The 14472-nt window shown below is 39.7% G+C and overlaps 1 protein-coding gene across 1 annotated transcript in view; it reads right to left on the bottom strand.

Annotated features, from left to right (window-relative positions):
- Positions 1–14472, bottom strand: part of CACNA1C (calcium voltage-gated channel subunit alpha1 C) — a gene marked incomplete at both ends in the record, with an annotated part of 522454 nt that overhangs the window by 459753 nt on the left and 48229 nt on the right. The window lies entirely within an intron of this gene.

Raw genomic sequence — 14472 nt, 5'->3', positions numbered from 1 at the left:
GCAGTGTTCTCCAACCTTGGCAATTTTCGGACTTGTGGACTTCAACTCCCAGAATTCCCCAGCCAGCACGGCTGGTTGAGGGATTCTGGGAGTTGAAATCCACAAGTCTTAAAGTTGCCAAGTTTGGAGACCCTTGATCTAAAGGCAGGGGTCTTTAATCAAGTTACTTCAGAGTTTGAGGTGCAACAGATACTGTGAGAGACAGTTTGGTCTAGTGGTAGAAAGCATTGGGCTAGAAAGAGGGAGACCCCCAGTTTAAGTCTTGCATTAGATCAGGGGTCTTCAAACTTGGCCCTTTTATGACTTGTGGACTTCAACTACCAGAATTCCTCAGCCAGGCTGGCTGAGGAACTCTGGGAGTTCAAGTCCAAAAGTCATAAAAGGGCCAAGTTTGAAGACCCCTGATCTAATGCAAGACTTAAACTGGGGGTCTCCCTCTTTCTAGCCCAATGCTTTCTACCACTAGACCAAACTGTCTCTCACAGTATCTGTTGCACCTCAAACTCTGAAGTAACTTGATTTGGATTCTACTGATAATTTTGATGTAGGTCTACAAGTCCTATTATAGAGTTCAGAAGACAGCAAGTGGAAAAACAAACAAAACAAAGGACTGTGAGAGTACGACTCAAAAATGTTGTATAATAATGTTATGGTTTACTCTGGAGTCTACATGAAGAACCTCAAAGAAACAGCACAACGGTTATCTTAAAAACAGTACTGCATGGAAATTAGACAATGTTCACATTTTAACCATTTAGGACATTTCAGGTCTGATCCTGCACATGATCATAATACTACAGAGGAAGATAACAGCTACTCCCAGAATCTCCTCTCTTGAATACCATCTACCTGCCTGCATTATCAGCTGTCTGCTTAAAATGTAAAAATGCAAAGGAAATAGCAGGCTCCCTTAAAATGTCCTCTTCCTCTTGTCACTCTTTCCTTCTCACACACAATGGTGGCATAGAAAATAACATTCTTTGTAAAATAAAAATACATGTTTTCTGTTTTTGTAAGGTTATATATATTTATACAACGTGGTAAAATAAACTTTCCTAGTGAAAATAAACAATTCTGGTACTGGCCCTTGTGAACGTAGAGTTTCTACCCAACAAAAACCCACACTCAGACTTTGTAATGTTAGAGAAGAGAGAAGGATATTATAGAGATCATATAGAATGACCTCAGCTAGGATAGCAAACAATGGAATAGGGTTTCCTGCCTGAGCAGGGGGTTGGACTAGATGACCTCCAAGGTCCCTTCCATCATCATCAACAACGACAACTACAATTTTCTCAGCAGATAACAGACCTTGCCCTTGAAAAAAATCACTTTGTAAATTATAAGGTCTACCTCTAATTAAACCAACAAGTCCCTAGCTGAAGTGACCTTACTCTGGAGTTCCTCTAGCACACAGCTTGAAATTACTGTAGACGTTTTTGTTCAATGATGAACCAGGCCATGTCTCCCGTTATACTATATTTGTAATATTTTTATTATGAAGATAGTTTGTCTGTAGTATAAGCCTACTTAGCTATTCCTTCATGCCATGTAGGAAACACATTCCATTTGTCTAAGCATTGGTTATCATTTTCACCTCAGAAAAGGTACTCTTGAGGGTTGCATGCTCCAAAGGAAGATAAAATGATGAGAAAATTCCTTTGAAGGATCCTGATCCACCTCTGTATGAAAAGGTGAACCTGCAGGTTGCACAGATCTTCCCATGATTTTAAAAGCAATTATTAAGGCAAAGAAATAGTCATTTTTCCCAGTTAGATTAATTGCAGGCCTATGAGTCAATGTACAGTGGAAAAAGACCAAGGACAGGAAAGTAAATTCTGAGGAGATTAATATGTATTGAATGAAAATGAACAGAATGTCTCTTTTTTCCCCCCGGATGACTGTGGATTTCATTTTGTTTATCTAGAGCTGGAAGTAAACCAAAGAATGTGAATCTAAAGGAGGACGGGGAATCTCTATACTGTGAATTGATCTGTTAAAGCTGAGTAGAGGGTAAAAGTTTCTCTCTTTCATGGAAAATGTCCAGATTGTTTACAGAGGCCAGCTATAGGCATCTTAAATCTAATTAACCTAACCTAATAAAAAATAAAAAGGTAAAGGTTCCCCTATTAGTTGTGTCTGACTCTGTTTTCTGACCAAGGGAGCCAGCATTGTTCAAAGACAATTTCTGAGGTCATGTGGCCAGCATGGCTATACCCAAAACGCACGCGGAACGCTGTTACCTTCCCACTGAAGTGGTACCTATTTATTTACTCACATTTGCATGCTTTCGAACTGCTAGGTGGGCAACTGCTGGGGTGAGTAACAGGAGCTCACCCCATTGCGCAGAGCTGAGGTCTTCTCAGCTCTCTAGCTGAAAAGTTCAGCGTCTTTAACCACTGGGCCATCGTGCCCCTCAAATATAAAATAGGTTCACACAAATATACAACTGAAAGAGAACATTTCCCCCACTTCAGTAAAAATGTATTTTGGAGAAGGGCTTGCCTCCAAACCAGGAGTAATTACTTATTTTATAGAATCATCGCTACTATGTTCTTTTGCGCATGCTCTTTCCAAATGGTCAGTAGCCTATTTGAGAGTCTCTCTGTGCCAAAAATATGTAGTTTTCACATCTGCTTTTCCTATTTCCTATCTCTGTGGACCACATTGTAGAAAATATGCTGATTCTGCAAGGGAAAACCTTCTGCAAACTCTATGCAGTGTTTGAATGAATTTGTCCTGCCATTTGATTTGTTTGTTTATATCAGGGGTCTTCAAACGTGGCCCTTTTATGACTTGTGGACTTCAACTCTCAGAATCCCTCAGTCAGGCACACTGGCTGAGGAATTCTGGGAGTTGAAGTCCACAAGTCATAAAAGGGCCAAGTTTGAACACCCCTGGTTTATATGTATATCAGCACACAACCAATAACTTAATAATGACCCTAAAACAGAAGTATACATAGTCCTTGATTTATGATCGGTCACATAACAACTGAAGTTACGATGGACTTCAAAAAAGCTACTTATGACTTGTCCTTGAAGTTACCACTGCACCAGCACCATCTCCCATGGTCACATGATCGCACTTCTGGTACTTGGCAACTAGCTTGCATTTAGGAATGGTTGCAATGTCCAACTGTCACCTGATGGCGATTGGCGATGCTTATTGCTGTTTTCTGACAGAAAACTGCAAAAAACACTGACTGGATATGCTGATTCGCTTAACAACTGTGTGATTTATTGAACAACCATGTGATTAGTTAAAAAACCAGGTGACTTGGTTTACAACTATCTTAAAAATGGTTGTGAAATTGAGCCAGTCATGGAGTGCCTTGACAGTCACAAAAACTTACAATCAAAATTCTGGACTCTACTGTGGTCATAGGCCAAGGATTACTTGTCATTAGCAAAGAATTAAAAAGTACAGGAATTAAAAGCTATAGGCTCCTACTTTATAGGAGAGGCCTATAAAATTACACTCTGTAGTCTAAACACTATAAGTAATTAAGTTAATTACAGATTTGAGAAGTACTAGGACTTATAAGACACTAAGAAAGTGTAAAGCTGTACTAACTTACATTGAGCCTAGAGGAGATAGTGTTCATCTTATGACTACAATAGGGACTAGAAAGTTGTTGTTAAATGGTACTCTAATTAAGTGAGGCATCATATGATCACACCTGATTTTACGAATTTGCTGTGGTCATTAAGTGAATCACTGTGGTCCTTAAGCAAGAAATCATGTAACTCAAGACTTGTGACCTTTCCTACTGGCTTCCCCATTGACTGTTAGATGCCATGAAAATGACAAATAGCAATCACATGAACATAGGATGCCATGACTATCATAAAGGCACAAGGACCTGAATATATTCAGACATACATTACCAAGTGCCTGAATCATGGTCACATCACTGCGGGGATGGTGCAATGGTCATAAGTGTGAGCACCCATCATTTTTCAGCACTGTCTTAACTTTGAACAATCACTAAACAAATGACTGTTAGTGAGTATTTCCTAGTAAGGTTTGTTCAGATCACAACAATTATGGTCTAATAAACTGCAACAAGGAAAAAAATAGGATATATCAATTTATGGGAATTTTATGCCTTTTTATGTTTTGATCTTGGCTACAAAATGATTGCCAGAAGTCCAAAAAGACTAGACATGAAAATAAAGACAAAAAAGCTATAGAACATGCATCAATTTCTGTCCTGCACAATGCTCTGATTTGTATTCTACTACCTGGACCACCAAGAAGCAACAGTGAGAACTGGACACGGAACCACTGATTGGTTCAAAATTGGGAAAGGAGTACGGCAAGGCTGTATACTGTCGCCCTGCCTATTTAACTTATATGCAGAGCACATCATGAGAAAGGCAGGGCTAGATGAATCAAAAGTTGGAATTAAGATTGCTGGAAGAAATATCAACAACCTAAGATATGCAGATGATACCACTCTAATGGCAGAAAGTGAAGAAGAACTAAAGAGCCTCTTGTTGCGGGTGAAGAAGGAGAGTACAAAACTTGGGTTGAAACTTAAACATTAAGAAAACCAAGATCATGGCATCCAGCCCTCTCAATTCCTGGCAAATAGATGGGGAAGAAATGGAGGTAGTGACAGATTTTATTTTCCTGGGCTCCAAGATCACTGCAGATGGGGACTGTAGCCAAGAAATTAAAAGATGCTTGCTCCTTGGGAGGAAAGCCATGGCAAATCTAGACAGCACACTAAAAAGCAGAGACATCACCCTGTCAACAAAAGTGCTTATAGTCAAGGCTATGGTCTTCCCAGTTGCAATGTATGGCAGTGAAAGTTGGACCATAAGAAAGGCTGAGCGCCAAAGAATTGAGGCCTTTGAACTGTGGTGCTGGAGAAGACTCCTGTGAGTCCCTTGGACTGCAAGGCGATCAAACCGGTCAGTCCTAGAGGAGATCAACCCTGACTGCTCTTTAGAAGGCCAGATCCTGAAGCTAAAACTCAAATACTTTGGCCACCTAATGAGAAGGAAGGACTCACTGGAGAAGAGCCTAATGCTGGGAAAGGTTGAGGGCAATAGAAGAAGGGGACGACAGAGAATAAGGTGGCTGGCTGGAGTCACTGAAGCAGTAGGTGTGAGCTTAAATGGACTCCAGAAGATGGTAGAGGACAGGAAGGCCTGGAGGAACATTGTCCATAGGGTCGCGATGGGTCGAACATGACTTCGCAGCTAACAACAACCTGGACCACTTGGCTTCACACTGCAGCTTCACCCTTGGCAAAGATGCTCTAATTTAGCCTACACTTGGACTAAATGCCCAAAGCCCAAAGAAGACCAGTGAGAGGGTTGACTGCTCTATATTTTACTTGAAAAAACATAAAATGTTTAAATGATATTTTATTATTTATTCATGTGGCCCAAATTTGCTACATATTAGGATGAGTTGAAATTGCTTTAATGGTTGGTCTTAGTTTACATTAAAAAAAATCAGAGTGGGTTTAGAATGTGTTTTTCCACATATATCTGTGTTATTGATCACTTCTATGGTTAATTGCCAAAATTGTTCCATTTTTCTCCTCTATAGAGATCATCCCTTAATGGCTACTTTTTGAAATTTTCAAAAAATATGAGTACTATGAATAATTAACGTTGGCTTGATTTTCACCCACACTTAATTGTCTCCCTATATTACCCAGTCCAGAAAATTGGTTGATTGATGTTTAAATATTTGATCTGCTTATATTCTCCTACTCTCTTGACTTTGCTTTTAAGAAGAAATAGGGGAGACATGATAGCAGTGTTACAGTACCTGAGGGGTTGCCACAAGGCAGAGGGAGCCAAGTTGTTCACCAAAGCACCAGATGGAAGGACGAGAAACAACAGTTGGAAACTGACCAAAGAGAAAAGCAACCTGGAACTAAGGAGAAATTTCCTGACAGTGAGGACAATCAACCAGTGGAATAGTTTACCCCCCAAAATTGTGGGTGCTCCATCACTGAAGATTTTTAAGAAGAGGCTAGACATTCATCTGTCTGAGATGATACACATTCTCCTGCTTGAGCAGGGGGCTGGACTAGAAGACCTCCAAGGTCCCATTCTATTCTATTCTATTCTATTCTATTCTATTCTATTCTATTCTATTCTATTCTATTCTATTCTATTCTATTCTCTGTCCATGTGTATGTAGCTATATTCGTATTTTAGTAGCATATTTTTCCTCACTATTTAGCATAATCTCTAAGAAGTACCCATGATATAATGGGAGCCTTCGATTTGGATTTGCTCCTGAACTGCCTGATGTAGTTTGTGTCTAGGCACTCTATAGCTGCAGATCCTAAATAAATCGTATTTACTCAGGATACCCATTGCTTCCTTCTTTAGGAAGAATTGTAAAATGCCTTCCTTACACTTCCCAAAGTCAGTTATATCCCTGTATTCTTGGTTGGCCTTCAAACCTAATTCTTGACTTGTTCTTTGAGTTTCACCTGGGACAATGATAATAACTTCTAACTTGTTCCTCATTGTTCACTACTGGGCCTAACTTACAGCTCTTGGGATCTGATTCATAGCTAACTTCAGACTGTTGCTTATGATACAGCACTGGTAAGAGTCCAGCATTACCAGGCTGTGCCTGTAAGAATACAAGGTTATATTCCGAACCTGCCCTGAATTTTATTTCAGTATAAAAATTATGGTACTCAACTTATGAGAAATTAAAAAGAAACTCAAATCTGAATCACCATCTCAACCTTTTTAATCACCATGGGACAACACTCCAAGTCAACTGCAAAATTTTGATATTCACGTGTATCTAATAACAACAGCACTTAGACTTATATACCACTCCATAGTGCTTTATAGCATTCTGGGCATTTTATGATGTCAGCATATTGCCCCAACCAATCTGGGTCCTCATTATACTGACCTTGAAGGCTGAGTCAACTTTGAGCCCCATCAGGATGGAACTCCAGGCTTTGGGCATGCAATAGTCCATTCTAACCTCCGCTCCACCAGGGCTCTTTAATACAGGTAGTCAACTTACAACCATTTGTTTAGTGAAGTTGCAATGGCACTGAAAAAAGTGACATGACCATTTTTCCTACTTACGACCATCCCCACAGTCGTGTGACCAAAATTCAGATGTTGGCAACTGGCATGTATCTATGACAGTTGTAGTGTCCTGAGATCATGTGATCACCTTTTGCAACTTTCTGAACCAAAGTCAATGGGGAAGCCAGATTCACCTAACAACTATGTTACTAACTTGACAACTGCAGTGATTGAGATCAGATAAGAACTTGGCAAGAAACACTGTAAAATGGGGTAAAGCTCACTTAACAACTGTCTTGCTTAGCAACAGAAATTTTGGGCTCAACTGTGATTGTAAGTTAAGGACTACCTGTATATGCATGGTACATGGCCCACGGTGTTCAGTAAGGAGACTCCCCTCCGCCCCGTGCGTTCCCACAGAGAGGGCCTCCTCAGGGTGCCTCCAGTCAGAGAATGTCAGCTGGTGGCCCCCAGGGGGAGGGCCTTCTCTGTGGGCGCTCCGGCTTTGTGGAACCAGCTACCGGTCGAGCTCCGGATGGCACCGGATCTCCGCTCCTTCCGGCGCGGGTTAAAGACCCATTTATTTGAACAAGCTGGCCTGGCCTGATGGGGAGTTACTTAGGGTTTTAATATTTATATATATTTTCTATTGTTTTTACTGTGGGCAATAATTTAATTCTTTTTTAACTTTTGTATTTTTGTAGTTTTATGATATGCCCTGTTCACCGCCCTGAGTCCTTCGGGAGAAGGGCGGTATAAAAATTTAATAAAACCTAAACCTAAAACCTACTGTGAAGCCCTCAACATTTTGTGTCCTATTCTCCTGTCAATCCCATGAGGTAGATCAGACCTGAACATCAACTCCAAAGAAAGACTAAATTACACTTTGTTGATAAGTTATAAAAAACAGAATCCTGGATCTCTACTTGTTTTTTCCTCCTTTCCTCAAACTTTGGTATCAGGGAATCTGAGTCTTTTCTTTATTATATCTGTTCCCAGGACTTAAGAGCTTCTGCCCTTTTTACTTGCATAACAGTTTCTGAATATTTGCTTCTAGACCACCTCTCCGACTCTCCCAAAGGAAAGATATAGGCAAGTAATGCAATTATTCCAGCAATGAGATTCTACTGAGGAAATGGCTTACTTTTAAATAAAGGCACTTCCTTTAAGAGAAGATGTTTGGATCACACACCAAACTCAATTATCAGTCAGAAGATTTCCAGGCTCAACAGAGCAGCTAAAAGATCTTGATGTTATGAGCAAGTTATCCTAACCTCATGATATCTCTTAAACAAATGTTTTAACCGTGACTACACATTATGTGCTATTATCAACTGGAGTTTCAACCAATGATCCAGCCTTAAGTGTATATTAGTTGACTGTTATATAAACACAAATCCAGTTTTCCATTTTTTATAATCTGTAGTTCTGAGATTGTATCTCTGAATACACTTATCAGTGACAAAGAATTAGGATTTTTTGCAGATAGGTATTGCACACTACAAGAGGCTTGTAAATCTAGCACCCCCATATCATTTACAGTACTCAGACTGAGCATAAGAACAATGCAACTATCAAGTTATTTCTCTGTATGAGAGGAACCTTATTACATCCCTGCTGCTAACTCATAGCTCATTTTTAATCATTCTCTTAGTCAACTAAGACCTAATCAAAATGCTGAAGTAGCCCCAATGTCTCCAGCATGGCCCTTCAGACAAAAGTCAGTTTACCACAGATGACGCATTAATTCATACCTTGAAGAATGACATTCTTTTGACAGTTCAAATCCCTTAGAAAATGCTAAGTTTTACATCCCTCTGGAAACATGAGAGGAAATGCTTCAATATAGATTTTATCCTCAGTTGTTAAGGGAACTGGGCTACGTGCTAGTAAAACAGAGACTGGAAGATATTAACAAACCGACAGCTTGTTATCGGCTACACAAATATTATAGCAAGTAACCAAAGCTCTAATTCTAACCTGGAATGCACCTTGAGCAGTTCATGCTCCCTAAATCCCATGAGCCATCTGTTCAATAATATTCTTTTTTTTCAGCAATAATGAAAGGAAGATTCAGGTTCATATAAATCTTCAGTGATCAAACCTTCCTTTTGGCTCAGATGCCACTGAAATACTAAAGCACCTCCAGTTTCCTAGTAACTTTTATTAGGAAAATCTTAACAATACAATTTTCCTTCTGATAAAGAGTATTCTGGGTGCTCTTTGAATTCTGTATGAGATATCCTCTGGTCCATTTAACTCCAACTATCATAATCCAAGTTGCTAGATTTTGCTACTCCTCCTATACATTCAGGTACCAGGAATATGACTTAGAGCAGGGTTTTTCAACCACTGGTACGGGTACTACCTGTGGTACATTGGCACCTGGCAGGTGATACGCGACCATCCTAGAAAAGTGGTAGTGGGGGAAGGGAATGAGCTGAACCGGTGGCAGCACTGCACAAGCCTGAGCGAGAGATGGCTGGAGATGCAGGGCTGTCAGGGCTCAGTGGAAGTGCCAGGATCAGAGGCAGGCTCCAGATGTAGCTCAGCGCTGATACTGGCACTTTTGCTGAGCTCAGAAGAAGCGCTGATCAGCTGGAATGTTGCAGCATCTCCAGGGTCTTGTGATTTACATTCAGATGCTTGGCAACCGATTCATATTTATGACGGTCACAGTGTCCCAGAGTCATGTGAAGTGACCAAAACCTGCTGCAACCACCTAGCAGACAGGAGGAATAAAAACCAAACACCCCCCCACCCCACCCCCACTGTCAATCCTCAACAGAAATGCTCACAACAATAAAAACCTCGGACAGGAGGAAGAGCACCGCTGGGTGGGCAGGCAGGTGTCTTGCTCGGCTGTGGCTTGAGGGGCACTTTTTTCAGTGCCATTGTAACTTCGAACAGACACTAAGCGAACTGTTGTAAGTCAAGGTCTACCTGTACTTCATCACTTTTTTCCTTTTTTTTTGTTTTGGTCATCAAGTTTTTGATACCTTGCTAGGCGACTGGTGGTACTCGAATGTCGCCATATCCTAAAAGTGGTACAATGGGTGAAAAGGTTGAAAAGCCCTGACTTAGAGAACTTAGTTTATGACTGGGCTTATGCCAGACACCAAAGCCTCTTGTTCAAAGCATTTTTATTGTACATTTTGTTGTAAATTACATATGCTATTCAGTTCTACATCCAATTACGTCTATAGTAAGTTTTTTATTTGTCTTCTCTACGTATCTGTACAGTATTTATCAGTACTTCAACAGGATGGACTTAATAAGTAAATTCTATTTTAGAGGAAATGCTGGTGTCTTGCATAACCCACTAAGTTTAACTGCTGCCAAGCAGTAATCCTCACATATATTTTGCTGCAGTCAGATCCTGCGAGCACCATGACACAGACTAGATATGGCTACAACCATCGTTACAAATCAAGGGCTGTCTTAATCAGCACTATTTTAAAGGCAGTTAACTTATTTTATTTATTTATACACACATACATACATTCTGATAATGCTGATTATCAGAAAACTTCTCAGCTTCACCAGCAGTCCATTATTCTCCCTACACAAGGTCTAATTGACTTACAGATAGCTCGCCTGGCCATTTCTGTATGGGAGGTATGTACAATTTGTTCCTCCAGCAAAAAGGGAGAAATCTCTCCAGCAAAGCAAATAACTTTTTTTAGTATGCTGGAAAACAATCACTTGGAGTGACTAACACACGTGATAATGGGTGGAAATATTAATTTGGAGAAGTGTCCCAATTACCTTACCCTGCTTCATATTTAAAAATGGCATATCGTTGGGGTAGCTTCACTTAGGGCTTCTTACGTTTCCACATTAAAAGCATGTGTGATGACAGAATCCTTCCCCTCAAATTAGTTTCAAAGAAATCTGCCATGATGGCAGATTTATAGGAACAAATATTGCAAGTATGAATTACCAATAAGGACTCAAGATCTTAGACGTATTAAAATGGCTTGTTCTTTAGGCTGGCTAGAGAAAACAATTAGAAACACTAGCCTACTGCAGAAAGTGGAAGGAATCTGGCTAGCTTGCTAAAGAAGTATTTTCAAGAACTTTTGTTAGAAACAGTAGAAGCTGGAGTCAATTCTGAAAGGGTTTAAGAAACCACAGAAAACTTAAATAATAAACAGATACATATAAACAAAGATTAAAGAACATCAGCATCTTAAAAGCCCATCTGCAGGCTGTCAAACAAGGCAGGAATGCTAGCAACAACAAAAAAATCACCTTTTTTGCCAAGTCATTACTTATTTAACATATAATCTGCTTTTTAAATTGGATTATGGCTTCATCTTGTGGTAGAAGCAAAAATAAGGAAGAAAAACGCCCTGCAGCCCAGCCCAACAAAAATCTGGGTACACAGAGCTGCCAAAAGCAGAAAATTCACTGAATCTACTCTTTCTCTGCGAGGAGGGTATTCTGGCCTTCAGTCCATAATAACCAGGGCTTTTTTTGTCACAGAACGCCCAGAACGGAATTCCGGCACCTTTTTTTGCATGGAACCTTGTAGGGTAGGCAAGGCGGGTTGTATGACGTGTGTGAGTTCCGGCACTTTTTTTTTAAACAAAAAAAGCACTGATAATAACAATTAACTAATTTGATTTGAGTAGTCAGATTAGATTTGAATTTACTCCAGGACAGACACGTGTGTGAGCAGCAGAGATAAATAGCAAAAGAGCAGGTGGGCATCTAAGAGAAAAAGTTGGGAAAGGAAATTTAATTTGATTCTCTTCTACCTTCTTTCTGTAGTCTGTAATTACTTTGGGGTTTTTTTTTTTGAACATTTTAAGTTTATGTTAAAACATTCAAGGTATAATATAAATAACTCATTTTCATCTACTATGTGGATGAAATGCTGTTTTAATTGCACTCAATTGTTATTACAGTCCACTTCCATCTTTGTGGTTGTTAGGAGTTGGAAACATCTTGATGCCACAAAATGAATCACTCAAGCAAGCAAGAGTCCATTTTTATTGCCGTTCCTTGATATTATTCCCAAGCATTTCTGTGGTGCCCATCCTTTGGAACATCAGACCTTCAGTTCTTAGACTTCCTCTGATCCCGGGGGCTTTGGGAAGGGCCTGAAGCCATGACTTTGCCATTGCATGTGAGAGGCTGGTGATAATGCAGAATTTCTACAATGGCTCTGTAGAACGTGACGTAGTGATAAGAGTTTGCTGCTGATGATGGTTAAATTTGTTTTAATGTGGTTTTATTGATTGGTATTGTATGTTTGCACAGGTTATCCTCAGCTTACAACTTCAATTGAGCCCAACCTATGCTGCTGAGTGAAATTAGGTAAATTTTGCCCCATTTTATGACCTTTCGTGCCACAGTTGTTAAGTGAATCACTTCAGTAGTTAAATTAGTAATTCAGTTAGGTGAATCTGGTTTCCCCATTGATTTTACTTGTCAGAATGTCACAAAAGGTGACCACATGACCCTGGGACACTGCAACCGTCATAAATATGAACCAGTTGCTAAACATCTGAATTTTGATCACATGATCATGGGGAAGCTGCAGTGACTTATGAAAAACGGTCATAAGTCACTGTAACTCTGAACGGTTTCTAAATGAACTGATATAAGACAAGGACTACCTGTATATCTGTTTTAACCAGTTTCTATTTGATTGTTAATTTTAACTGTTGTGAGCCTACCATAATCACTTAGGTGAGATTGAGTGCTGTAGAAATTGAATAAATAAATAAAAAGTAATAAGGTCTTTTAAAAAAAACAACAAAAAAAACCAGTACACCACCTTCCAAATAAAGCCAGAATGTTTCCTAGAAAAGACTTTTCTTACACCATTATACTAAAGACAATAGCACTTTATAGAAGTACATCACCCTCTTTGATTTTATACTTCCTGCATGTTCCCTATTAGTTCTTCCATCTTTTTTTCTCATCATAAGAGCCTTGGTGGAGCAGTGGGCTAATGCCTCCTTAAGTAACACCAGCTGCCTGCAATTAGCGCAGGTTCGAGTCCCACCAGGCTCAAGGTTGACCCAGCCTTCCATCCTTCCGAGGTAGGTAAAATGAGGACCCAGATTGTTGGGGGCAATAAGCTGACTTTGTAATAATGCCGCTGGGGGGGGCAAAAGCCCTAATAAGCAGGCATATACATAGAATGAAGGCTACTGCTAAGCACATTGATTTGTGCTTTAGATTGTAAGCCGCCCTGAGTCTTCAGAGAAGGGCGGGATATAAATGGGATTAAAATAAAAAATAAAATAAAATAAGTTGCTTGAAGGGGAAAAAAATGGGAGGGAGCTGCAGTAAGTCTTTTCACTGGTTGCCACTATCAGCCATCCATCTGGAGGCATCCCAAATCTGCCAACCATTTAATCTAAAGGATATTGATTTTGGCTACTGTCTTTAAGTAAATTCATAGTCTGCTTCCAAATCTCAGTACTGTGCTATTAAAAATTCTTAGGGCGTATATCAACTGTGACACCAATACAATACCGCAAAACCATACTGCTCTGCAGAAAAGTAACTACAGTACACTCTTGTAGCTTGGCTTGCTAGTGGAGAAATATAGGGGCCAGCTGGCTTAAATTCAAGGGCCGGCATTCAATTTAACTATAGGAGGAATTCAGATATTAAATTCACTGTAGTAAGTGTACATGTGTACGTATACAGACACACATATATACTTATTTATATATCACCTGTGTACCTTGCTACACTGCAGTCGTTTCCCAGTAACACAAAGGTTAAAACATCCATAATCCAATAAAGTTTAAAAATATAAAAAACACACAAGCCAAAAATCTGAAAAAGCAATCTAGGTGGACAATCTAAAAAGGAACATTCTATGGCAGGGGTCCCCAACCTTGGCAACTTTAAGACCTGTGGACTTCAACTCCCAGAATTCCCCAGCCAGGCTGGGAATTCTGGGAATTGAAGTCCACAGGTCTTAAAGTTGCCAGGGTTGGGAGGCTCTGCTCTAGAAGGCTCAAGAGATTCACCAACACTTTACATTGCACCCAGAAGCCTGCAGGATCCACAACTTAGGTGTAATGTGCTATGATAGGTAACCATTGGATAACAGACGGACCGTACATTTGAGATCAATGGAACTTATGTGTAGTCCCCAGTAGTATGTGTTGCAGTAGTATCTGTAGTATCTACACTACTGTTGCAAATCATAAGATGTCAGCTCTCATGATGTCAAATCATAAGATGTCAAAAAATATAAAAGTTCCACTATTTAATTTCTACAGGAATAGCAGAATAGCAGAAATTCTTTATTAAATTCCACATTTTACAGCCAAGTCATCTAAAATGCTGCATATATTGGCTATAAATCTTTACAATAGTATTATGCAAACAGCAAATGTAACATGTGCCATATTCTATATTAATTATATTAATTCCATTATACCAATTTAAATAATGAGGGTAT

This window comes from Vipera ursinii, assembly GCF_947247035.1.
Source record: "Vipera ursinii genome assembly, chromosome: 6".
Classification (NCBI taxonomy): domain Eukaryota; kingdom Metazoa; phylum Chordata; class Lepidosauria; order Squamata; family Viperidae; genus Vipera; species Vipera ursinii.
Note: the sequence above shows the minus strand (reverse complement) of the source record. Positions and strands in the feature narration are given on the sequence as shown.